The 12,531-nt window shown below is 32.4% G+C and overlaps 2 protein-coding genes across 2 annotated transcripts in view; one reads left to right on the top strand and one right to left on the bottom strand.

Annotated features, from left to right (window-relative positions):
- The window catches only part of LOC108685014 (protein kinase C and casein kinase substrate in neurons protein 1), a 61,505-nt gene that overhangs the window by 46,644 nt on the left and 2,330 nt on the right, over positions 1-12,531 (bottom strand). The gene's annotated exons all lie outside the window — the stretch shown is intronic.
- LOC108685016 (RING finger protein 121) overlaps positions 5,945-12,531 on the top strand; it is a 15,602-nt gene continuing 9,015 nt past the window's right edge. Inside the window, exon 1 of the mRNA XM_018189619.1 lies at positions 5,945-5,991. The gene's annotated coding sequence lies outside the window, so the exon portion shown is untranslated. The remainder of the gene's footprint in view (positions 5,992-12,531) is intronic.

Raw genomic sequence — 12,531 nt, 5'->3', positions numbered from 1 at the left:
ATATATATATATATATATATCCATAAAATGTGCGGACAATTTAATCTTATATAGAGTGCTCTGAAGACATATCGAATTACAGATACGCCGCATTCCCGATCATACGTAATAATTATAGCTACGAGAAGAAAATGCAATTAAATGCATTCCTAAGGATGGGGAAAATGTGAAAAATTGTAATTATCCGTGAAAGGGTGTCTTTACGGAGAAATTATAACACGCACGTTGCAATTCTGTTTGTTCTGTACAAAAAAACGAAAAATGATGAAAAATTATCTCTATCAAACTAGCAGGAGCTAGTGCCACCAAATGAGCAAAATCGAAAAAGACCTTTTGAACTATTTAGTGCTCATTTTGTGCTAATTTGTGTTACAAAAAACAAAATTTTGTATGCCGTTTAGATTCTCTTCCTATTACTAGCTTGAGGTGGAAAAAATTATAATTTGCTAATTTCTTGCCTAGTTCTATAATTCCATTCTTTCCACGCTAATATAAGTGAAAATCGCACATTAACACATAGAAAAAACAATTTTGCTAAAGTATATAAAAATTTAGCTAGATATAAATGTAAAAATATTTTCATTTGGACCATTAAAATAATTATGTAGGACAGTTAAACTGGTTGCGAGAATGTTAGAACTTTTTGCAGCATTGTCATCAATGTTTAAGCGCTCTACATAATTATTCTGATCATCCGATAGAATTATTTTCAGATCTGTAACTAACTCAATTTTTAGATACTTTAGCAAAACCGTTCTTTTTATGCAGGGATATATTTTTTGATAGTTTTTTTCATGCTTTCAACATGAAAAGAGTTTCATGCGTCAACGTTATTCGATTTCATCCTTTGTGAGTCATTGACTCATCAGTCAATTTGAAAAGATGAACGAACGTTCGCTCAAGGAAGGTCATGTACGGAAATGGAGCGGCTATTAATTAGGTTTTGCGGAGAGAGGGCGAAGAAACGTGACTAGCAAGTTCCGAGGAATTGAGGACAAGTTCAATGGGAGCGCCTAAGTGAATCGTAGGAAAAGTGCCGAAGGCGCTCGAAGGTCGGAGGTGAATGAGAAAACCCGTTAAGCTAAAGCCGAAAGCCTCGTCCCTGTGTGAAACTTTCCTATTTAGTTATTGTGGTAAAGAGATAATTTTATTCTCGTACATCGCATAATTCACTTTTTCCAATTCTATCGAAAGAATGTTGAGTCTACTCAAAAGAAACCTGCGTGAAAGAACCGTTTCTTTATCGATAAAATGATGAGAAATGAACGTCAGGCAATAGCGGAAGTAAATTTTCTCTCCAATAACGGTATTATTAATATAGAATCGAAAAATTAAAAGATTTACATAATAAAAAAAATTTCTGTGTATCTACAGAATATACTTAAATATATATTAAACTTAATAGGTACATATATACATATTATCACACATATAATATATATATAAATAACATATATTGTAAATAATATATTGTATATATAATATACATATATAATATATAAATATATATATATATATAAATATATTATATAGTAATAATATTATTACACAAAAAGAAAAGTACATATTTCATGCGCGAAAAAATTAGGAAAGTATTTCATTGCACGCTAATAATGTACAACGTTAGAAGTTCATTTTCCCGGAAATATTGCGGTATTTACTTATTGTGTCTTCTTCCGAATTTTATTAATCTATTTGACGTGGCTTTTTTTCCTTGCGAGGACCGTAATAAAAATATTATTTACTTGTCGTTTAAAGAGATTTATGTAGCTGTAAGTAGACATTCGTATAAAAGACCACAAATTGAGATCCTTTTACGGAACCAATGTTCACTTCAATCGAGCATCTTCTTCCTTACGGTATCTTCTCTCCTTCTAACCGCGGGACATGCTCTCATTCATTTCAGACTCCGCGCTTCGTTGCACTCGATGGATCTTCCATCTACTTTTGCATACAGTTACATATTAACTTGACTTCCTTCAGGACTTCCGCCTCGAAGTTTGATGAAAATTACGTAATTACCACTATATAACTATATTACTATATCATTATTGCTTAATAAATAAATTATATTAATTAAATTAAGAAAAGTGCAGATAAATAAGTTATTAATCTTAACAAAATCTAAACAAAATCAATTGTCAAAAATTGTTTACGTTTTTAATGTCTATCATTTATTAGAGTTATACACATATATATATATATATATATATATATGTATTACATATGTTACATGGTGATCAAAATTTAATTGGGGCGTCCGTCTAGCGAACTATCAACTTGAAAGCTAACGAGAAATTCCATTACTGTTGAAGGAAGGACATTCTCTAACAACCAAGAGAGTAAATCTCGGGAGATTGAATTAAAATTGCAGGCGGTGTCTGTAAAGCTAGAGACATTGAGTATCGAAATGCTTGCAATATGTACACATTTTTAAAGAAAAGATACAGATTAGAGATTTTACAGGAAAAACATTTAATTTTTGCATTTTTAAATTATTTTATATAAATTATTCAATTTCTGATTATTAGAAAAAGAAAAAATTAAGTAAAAAAAAAAATACGCTTTAAAGAGAAGCGAAAAATGTATCCATACAAGATAAAACTGTTAGGAACAATTTTATCTGCGATTAGCAATCAGACTGCAGCGGATAGAAATGCATTTAAATATTATCGCATTTCCATTGATCTTATCTAGAGACTGGCTTTAGCCCTGTACTTTCGTATACCGTGAAGGAACTCAGCGGCATACAAAAGCGGAAATGACGAATAACGTTTATGCGTCACGTCCGAAGGTTGCAATGTAAAAGTGTGAGCCAAGGAATCCTTTCACTCGGCCTGCACGATGTAACTTCTTATGTTCGTTACGATGGTGGTTTCGTGCTAACACGTGCCGGTTTCATTCGAAATGCCGAGAATCTCATCGCATGCATTTCTCCCTGATGATTCCGATTCATACTTGAAGTCGAACTTTTACGACGTCGTTTCGCGAGGAACGTGTCAATGATCATTGATCGCGAACGGATACCTTCGACATTAAATGATTTGCAATTGTTATCATCGCTTCGGATTTATCGTGGTTTATCGCCTAAAAATGTTAAGTATTTCAATTGGCTATCGATTCATATCAGTGTTCGCATACGCACCTTAATTGGGTATAAATAGTAAGAGAATAATCGATGTATCGTAAACTATTTATAAAATGGATTGTGTGAAACGTCTTTAATAATACAAAAATAGAAATCTTTTTGCATCATTTCGATAACATATACATATTTTTGTATCAATTTTTAAATTTAATTTTCAAGTATATTTTTAAAAATATTTCAATTAATAGTCACATGTACATTAGTTTAATAAGAAATAATAAGCATTGAATTTTTTATTTTTTAATTCAGCAGTGTGATTTATGATACGCAATTTAGAAAATCAATTAGTGATCTAGTGTGAAACTATACGATACAATAGGACTGCCTTCGCGTTAAAACACTACGTGGCGCATGATAGTTTAACATGCGATTAACTTCTAATAATGCTTCAGAAACTTTCTACCCACATAGAACATCTCTAGGACGTATAATTAGACGGACAATAATATTGTTGCAACAATCTTTATATTATTAGGGCGGACATATTATGGAAGATTAAGAAATATTCTGTCTCGTAAACAAAGGCGAGCGGATGATTTTAGTATTTAATATAATTTAAGTAATTAAAATAATAATGACGTTGCATCGATGCGATTTTTGCATTCCTGTAAAATAACTTGCGTAATTGTATGCGTAAATGATTTGTATAATAATGAAATAAGCAATTATTTCATAATGTTTTGTATTGTACGCCAAAGAAGCGCAAGCTTTAAAGAGAGAGTGTAATGAATTAGCAGAAGCAACCGGTAGAGAAAACCGAATAGCTATCGCTTGCCGTTCCATTCCATTCGGATAACCCACTTTCGACCACCGTTGCAGACCTCAGAGCATGCACGCGGGATCTCCTAAATGTTGTGTCATCGCTGCACCTCTGGCGTTTGCCTACCGCGTTTTACACGCGTTTATGTGATACTTTCCGCATGGATTATTATATAACATTACCAGAATTTTCACGCAGAATTTTCTTTAGGAAATTGGTTTAATTTCAAGATATATTCCGCGTGGAAAATATTTCCGTATTAATATTAAAAAAAAAAAAAAAAAAAAAAAATTCACATTTTTGAAGTTTCTTGAGAATTACTTTAAGCTTATTCATACGCTACGCATCTACACGTTGGAGTATCGCCCATTGTAAATGGGAGCATATTAGCAATATCATTGCGTTCCAATTTATCTAAGTACTGCGATCGAGTGCCCTGTGAGTTATTAAACGAGGACATAATCGGGACACGGATGATGGGTTGATGATTTGCGCGTGGGTGCGAGTCCCTCGGCTTTTGCACATCAATGACCGAAGAGAATGATAACGGTGCGGCGTTGGGACAAGCAAGGAGAACAAAATCGGAGAACCATGGTATCGACAATTGCAGCACCGTTGAGAGGCGGCAGTTAATCGGCCACTCACTGGAGGCTGCATGTAGCCTCGTTACAGACTACTACACACCTGCGAACCGCCCGTTTTATTTGCATCCGAGAGCAATCCGCTTCCAAAAATCGCGTCCGGAACAATCCAATGATGAAGCTCGAAATAATTTTTGTAATATTTTCTATTATATAACTTTGTTTATATTAATTCATTTCAGAGCGCATGCAAAATCTATAATTATATAGTTATAATTATCGTTATTGATATTGAATTTATAAGATCTATTTAATTTATATTAATTAAAAAGCACTAATTAATTTCAAGAAACCAAAATGACATAATTAACTCGTACACTGAGAAAAAAATATAGTTAATTTTAATAAATATTTAGTTCAATACTGCCAACTAAATATTTACTTACAGTAAATAAATATTTGTTCAATAAAAAAAATTGTTAAATCAAATTAATATTTCTTGTAAATCAAATAAATATATCTTTATACTTAATAAATTTTTACTTAACTTTACTTTATACTTAATAAATATTTAGTTGGCAGTATTCAGCTAAATATTTATTAAAATTGACTATATTTTTTTTCAGTGTAGAAAAAAGAATGAATATTAATAAGAATGATTTTTGATGATGAAATGATTATTTTAATAAGAATGATGCAAATTTGCAGCACAAAGACATTTTTAACATAGACTTATAATTGAGTGCATTCTTCTATTATTGCAGAAGATTAAAAAGAGCAGAAGCAATATAAAATCCTTTAGATTTTTACACGGAACGATCTTGCTAAAATATCTAGATATTTAGCTAGATCTGAAACTAATTTTGTTGAGCTATCAAAATAATTATATACTCAAACTGATTGTTAGAATATCAAAACACTTTGCAGCGTTGTATAAGATTCCTATTAAAATTATTTTGATAATCCAACAAAATTATTTCCACACACAGATTTGTTTCTTACCTAGAAAAATTATTAGATATTTTAGCAAGATCACAACCGTACTTTCCGTAGATTTAATTAGTATAACTGATAATTGTGTAATTGATAATCAAGTTATTCAAGTTCTTCCATCGCGATTTCAGAAGACTTTAATAGCAATGAAGCTCGATGCACCTTCAACGTTATTACACAAATTATCTGGGTTATCGGACTCGTTATTGCTACCGCTATCTCTAGCGTCATTATATGCGGTCTTATCTGATTACAAAGCGACATGCGGATAATTCGCGCTCAGGGAAAGGCGCGACGCGCCGCGCCAGCGATAAATCTTCATCGGTTTCGTTGCGCAACCACGGTGGTCTCGCTGTTTTGCTGAAAGGAAAAATGGGTTACCGGTAATTGTGTATAGTATATGTGAGGAGGAAGTTTACGTTACGTGGTTGGGCTACGGTTATTTTGCTGATGTGGCACCTTAAGGTAGAGAGAAGCGCACTCCGCGACAATAGCTCCTTTGGATACAGGTTCGTAAGGCGTTAATCGGCAAAACGTGTTTCCGCGTTCTTAGCATTGCGATTGCGTCCCATTACGAGTTTCATTAAGCGTGCATTTATCAAACGAAAGGCGATATCCACTTTTCTCACAGGCGATACGACACCCGGAGGATATTGCCAATCTCCATCGGAATGATTTCTTAATCTCTCACGTCGTCAGGAAATAATTATTTGCTTGCACACGCAAGTTGCGTCACAATTTATCACTGCTTCCTGCTCTCGAATAATTGAAATTGCATTAAGGAATGATCCTTTTTTAATTCTTGCCACTTAAGCTCTCTAACGATTCTCTAATGATTCTCTGAGATTAATCGTGGTCAAGTACCTTCACTAAATCGTTAAGTCTACAATGAAAATATGAAATACCGTGACGTATGTATTAGCTATGACAAATCCATCTATTAAATTATAACTCAATGAATTGCGACTCGCGTGAGACGGAACAAATAGCGGACAAGCGTTATCCGACGATGACTGCATGACACGAAGGAAATTTACGAGCAAATTTTTCCGCGTGATTTCATTTTGCGTCACATAGCGGATGAACGGCCGCTTCATACGTTGTGAAACTGATTTTTCAGCGTGTCATCGATCATCGATAAAAACGGCTGCGATCATGGAACAATAAACAGGATGAAGTTTCAAAGCACCAGAATTCCATTTGTTGACAAGGTCTTCAAACAAATACAGCGAGAAGGGTTTAAATAGGAGTTGTAAAGGTCAATTATTGATAACTAACAAGTTTATGTCTCATGTTTTATCTATTTTTTCTAATGTCCTTCCATAAGTTTCATTATTCTTCTATATTTTGTAATTAAACCCCAATTCACATATAAAGTGTTGTTAATATAACGCTGAGTTAAGCCCGAGTTTTTCGATTAACTTTAGATTTCAATGTAAAAATTGTGTTTTTCTAGTTATAATTTAATTAATAAACTTTTGTAATAGTAACTTCAAGAGTTATTCGCTACAAAACTATCAGTTAGTGATTAACCGTAACTAGGAAAATATGATTTTTATTCTATTATCCGATTAAGTACAACCACAAGTTAACCAGAAAAACTAGGCCACAGAATAATTTAAAGTACCGTTATCTCTACTACCATTCTTCATACTTATTTTGCGAAATATTATTCGCTCGATCACTCATAAAATCGAAGATTAATGATAACTCCAATTATGCACTTACGATATAATCGAGTCCAAGTTTTTGCCTTGGAAGTAAGATAGAAGAAGAGAGAAAGAGAGAGAGAGAGAAAGAGAGAGACCGCACATCCGTAGAAATTATCTAAGCACGCGGATTACGTGTAAAGAAACGGATTACGTAGTTTACAGGTAAAACGAGATATTGTATGCACTCGACAGCCGGTCATTCCATTCACTGCCGCGCTCCACATAACGTCCCCACGCAGCGTCTGTTTTCGTGATTTAATGCGTGTTACGACGTGGGCAGGTGCAACGAGATAGAGGGAATGAAAGAGAAAGAGATGCACGACTACAACGAGAAATATCACGGCGGTTCTTGCGTCGTCGGTCAACGGAATTCGCAATCACCTGTGATTTTTCTCTCGTTCACATACCTTCGACGCCCATCGAGCTGTCATGGCGCTCGCGCGTTACTCTTCATTCCCGTTACGGTATTTACAGGAAATAGCGTCCGTCGCGGAATGCACGCATCACTGGAAAGCTTTGTGATGTCCCTCCTCCCGTCCGACGCGGTCACTCGTAGTGTGCATTCGTAATGGCGAAAGTTATCTTTTCCATAGGTAGATCACGATAGACATATCGATGATAAAACCTTAACTTCTCGGTAGTGTTTGAAAGACGAGACACGGGAGAGATAATGACGATTCTTAAAAGACTTAAATCATCCAAGTTATGTCGATGTTGGAATTAAAATGTAAATATCGTTAAATATTATAAAGGATGAACTTCAATTCCTTAAGTAAAACAACTTCCAAGTGTATCAAAATGTATTATTTTAATTTGGTTTAAAAACATTGATTTAAAAAAACACACAGTTAATGAATCCATTTTTGTGATTAAATTGCTTAGTTTCAAAGTAAGCATTCATATTAAAGTAAGCTTAGTAAATGATTCAATTCAAGTAAAATTAATACATTTCTTGAGTTAAACTGTTTTTGAGTTAAACTTTAAAACTCCATTGTTTTAAATGACAATAGAATAAGATTAATTTTACTGTTTTATTTTAAGTTTTATTTTATTAATGATACATTGAGTAAAAACAGTGGAGATTTACAGAAATAATTAAAAATAATACAAATTGGGTATAATTTGACATTATGAATTTAATAATGTTCTGGACATCTCGTTAAACATGCACTAAGAAAAAAGTGTTGGTATTTGTGACTATAATTGCATAGTAAAATAATTATGGTTAGGAGCTCTATTACTATTATAATGTTAGTAATAATAATTATTTTTATAGTTCTATATATATAAAAAAAAAATATATCAATAATAAAAATGGAGCTCCTGACTATAATTATTCTACTGTGGAATTATACAGTAGAATATATACACAACTTTTTTCTTAGTGTGATATTTAAATACTTTGAAAAATTCGCGTGAACAATTTCACTAGAGTCGATTTTGCTCGATTTTTATTCGAACTATTTCAAAATACAGTGTGCACTCCTCCAATATAATTCTCAACGTTATGACAATGCAGATTCGTGTTGGCACATTTGCGAGATTTTACGTCAATTTGTAAAAGCTATTATCATACTCTACAACAATCAGCTAGAATTAGAAGATTTACTTCTTTTTTTGCGGTAATAAACGGCGCTCATTCTTTCCATCGAACAATCACCACCCTTGGCCTTAGCCTTCCAGTCAATTCGCTGGCAATATACCTCACGGAGCATCATGCAATTACGTGAGGCGTCAGTGATTACAGAGCCCGACATCGTTCAGCCAATAAAACAACGTCACAACGTCGCGCTGCTGTGACCTTTTTAATCATGCGTTTACAGTGCCGGTTTCCTTTTTCCATGGTATGTTCTATGGTATGTTAAGGAGTTTTTTTTAATTCAAAATTCCTCTTTGATTAAGAAAATCACATGTTTTTAAGTAATAATTTCACATCAGCATTATAATGATATAACATCGATGTAATATGTAACAAAAGTAGCTGGAAATTATTTATGCACCTTTATCATGATTAAGATAAGTGCGATTGTATTATCAGTCCGTTTGATAAGATCGTACCGTATATATAAGTTATTATCATATTTTTCAACTGATATAAACGTTCTTATTATATCATATTTTTGGTGTTATAAACATTTTATTACATAGCTGTAAAAAATTCACGAGTTTGTTTTCTCACCTTCGCGTTAGCCAATGAAGTCATTGATTCCAGTCGTCTAGTCATTGGGATTTTAAATTCTAGAGGATATATCGTAAAGCAAACATCATCCCATTTTAGATTAGATTTCACTTCCCCGTTTGCTGTTTGATAAAAAAATTTTGATGAAAGCTAACGAGTTTTCATTCGAGTAATCGTTCAATAATGTAGAAATAATATGTTCAAACACAATCTCTTTGTGTTCCTTTGATTTTAAACGTTTTTCGATCAGTGAATCTCAAACAAAACATATCTGTTAAAGGTGAAAGCGGAAAATAAATCTTCTTGTCATCTATTTGCGTCTATATTTATGACAATCCGTCTACTTTTGACATCTTTACGATAATGTTTCTTTGAAAAATATGCTCTACGTTACTTTCTTTATATGTTTTTATATGTTTATGTATTTTTAATTTCTTAATTTTTTACTTTTACTTTTTTTATAACATATCATTCGCATTATTCACTTTTGTAATCCTCTTTATATTTAACGTTTTTTATTTCAAAACATTATGTACATATCAACTTATATATTTCATGGCCTGTATTCAAAACGCGCTTTTATCGGTAAATGTGTGTTTTTATTTCTGATATTCTATAGTTTAGTATATGTAACGTGAACTATTGCTAAATGCGTGTTAACATAAGCGCGTTCTGAATATATTTCTATGTTTTAGAACACTGTAAGATTAGATAAGAGTAATGGTAACCCAATCCTTTATGTTAAATAACATTTTGTTATTTTTAACTTCTATCAAAACATCAAAACGTAATATATTCATTTCTGTGATTTCATTTTAAAGTAAATCTCTTCCATATTAATGTATGTATTTAGTAAATAATAAATTTAATTTGAGTCAATACATTTTCTTGAATTAAATGTTGTAAACTTCATTGTTTTAGTCAAATTAACGATATATTGGGAGTGGCGATTCATAGAAATAATAAAAAATAACTCACGTTAGATATAATTTGACAGGAGTTTAACAGTGAAAATTTGATAGAAAAAAGATTTTAATGTAATAAACGCTTTAAGAAAAACGATATTTAATAATAGTGATTTAATTGAATGTATCCCATTAATTCATATTAAAACTATTGTTACATATTGATTTGATTTGAATGTAAAAGTAAAATGTAGATAACTTTGAATTATGAAATATATTATTTTATCTAACTAAAATAATAAAATGTATTGAAATATATTATTTTATCTAAACTAATAATAAAGTATATTGAGGATAATAAAGTGTATTTGTAATTTGATTCGTTTCTTTAAACATATATACCAGAGAAAAGGTTACTTTGGCTTAAAGAAATTTTCTTTGCTATACGGTTAAAGAAAAAATTTCCTTGATTTATAAAAAAATTTCTTTGATTTAAATTTATTATTTTTTTAAAATCAAATAAAATTTATTTGATTTAAAGAAATTATATAATCAAATCCAAGAAATGACGTTCAAATCATGATTTCTTTAAATCAAATAAATTTTATTTGACTTTAAAAAATAATGTTTAAATCAAAGAAATTTTTTCTTTAACCGCATAGCAAAGAAAATTTCTTTAAATCGAAGCAACCTTTTCTCTGGATGTATCTTTATGTCGATTTGTGTACGAAGACTTTAATGTGCACCAGTGTTCACCAATATGCACTGAGTGAGTTCAATCGAATTAGCTACAATACGGTATAGCCACTCGCGCTATATTGGATACACATTAATTAAAGGTACTGCTTTACATAAAATATCTAAATACAATGGTATAATACAATAACATTGACAATGAAATATATATATTCTGTATAAAGTATATATTTTGTTAAATAACGTGATAATGGTTCCGTTGTAAAATTCTTTAATATTATATGATTAATTCTTGTTCTCTTAGTTCCTTGCGGGATTTAAACCCGCATAATCAATCTCATTAAAGAATCTTACAATTGCAAAGCTGTTTTCTCTGCTGAACGCAGCCATTATCGTTACTGAATATTTAATAGTTTAAAATATTAACATGCTTTTACATTTAACTTTACTAATTTCACGTATAGCAATTTTTTTTAGTATGCACTAACCTAGTATAACGCAAATTTTACTGTAAAGAAAAGTCTTTGAGGTCACCTCTGCATCTAAAGAAAGGTTTCTTCGATTTAAAGAAATGTTTCTTTGCTATACAGTTTAAGAAAAAAATGTCTTTGATTTAAACATTTATTTTTTGAAATCAAATAAAACAATTTATTTAATTTAAAGAAATGTTCAAATCAAAGAAAAATTTTTTTCTTTAACCGTACAGCAAAGAAAGATTTCTTTAAATCGAAGAAACATTTTTCTGAGTGTAATGTTTATCGTTAAAAAATTCATGCCAACATGAATTAATTCAATCCTCAAGCGTGAGGCACGTGCGGCGTTTAGACACGTCGTCATGGCGGAAGCGAATCTCTCTTTCTCTCTCTCTCACACACACACATACACATACATACACACGCGGATGCTGACGAGGAATGCGATATTCGCGGGCAGCGAGCAAACGCCGACGGGTGAGAGTACGGAAAACCTGGAGGTCTGCCAATTTGCGCGACGTCCAAATGACCGTGCCGAGAGGACTTTGCTCCTTCGGGGTTCTCTGACTTTACGCGTTCGTTCCGCGTGTATCGGCGAAATTGCATTATCAAACTTCTCTTCCTTCTCTCCCTTTCCTTTCTCTCCCTTTCATGAACAATACAAATTATATTAATAGCGATGCGCTGGGAAAATAGAAAATTAGGAACCTATGGTGTTAACAATCGGAGGCAGAATGCTTCTCGGGATATTCTCTTGGATTAGAAAATTAGCGAATATATTTAGACGAATTTATTCTTTTCAACGCTGCCCCATAATTAGAGATTTCGAGTTTCAAGATTCACATTCATATCTCACATTTAGTGCGTTTTATCGTACGTGTGAATCGTGCGCGAGACATTATCTGGTCTGAGAATCGAACAGCCCACAATTAACGTTAAATGCATAATGCGGGTAGGGAGCCTAAATTTTCTTGCCTCCACGATACAAAATCGTCGCCGGCGATTCTCGCGATTAACGCGAACGAAATCGGCGAGGAGACGTGTATCGTGGAATTGTAATTAACGTACATGATAAATGTCACGC

The sequence above is a fragment of the Atta colombica genome, unplaced genomic scaffold, assembly GCF_001594045.1.
Source record: "Atta colombica isolate Treedump-2 unplaced genomic scaffold, Acol1.0 scaffold142, whole genome shotgun sequence".
NCBI classification, from domain to species: Eukaryota; Metazoa; Arthropoda; class Insecta; order Hymenoptera; family Formicidae; genus Atta; species Atta colombica.
Note: the sequence above shows the minus strand (reverse complement) of the source record. Positions and strands in the feature narration are given on the sequence as shown.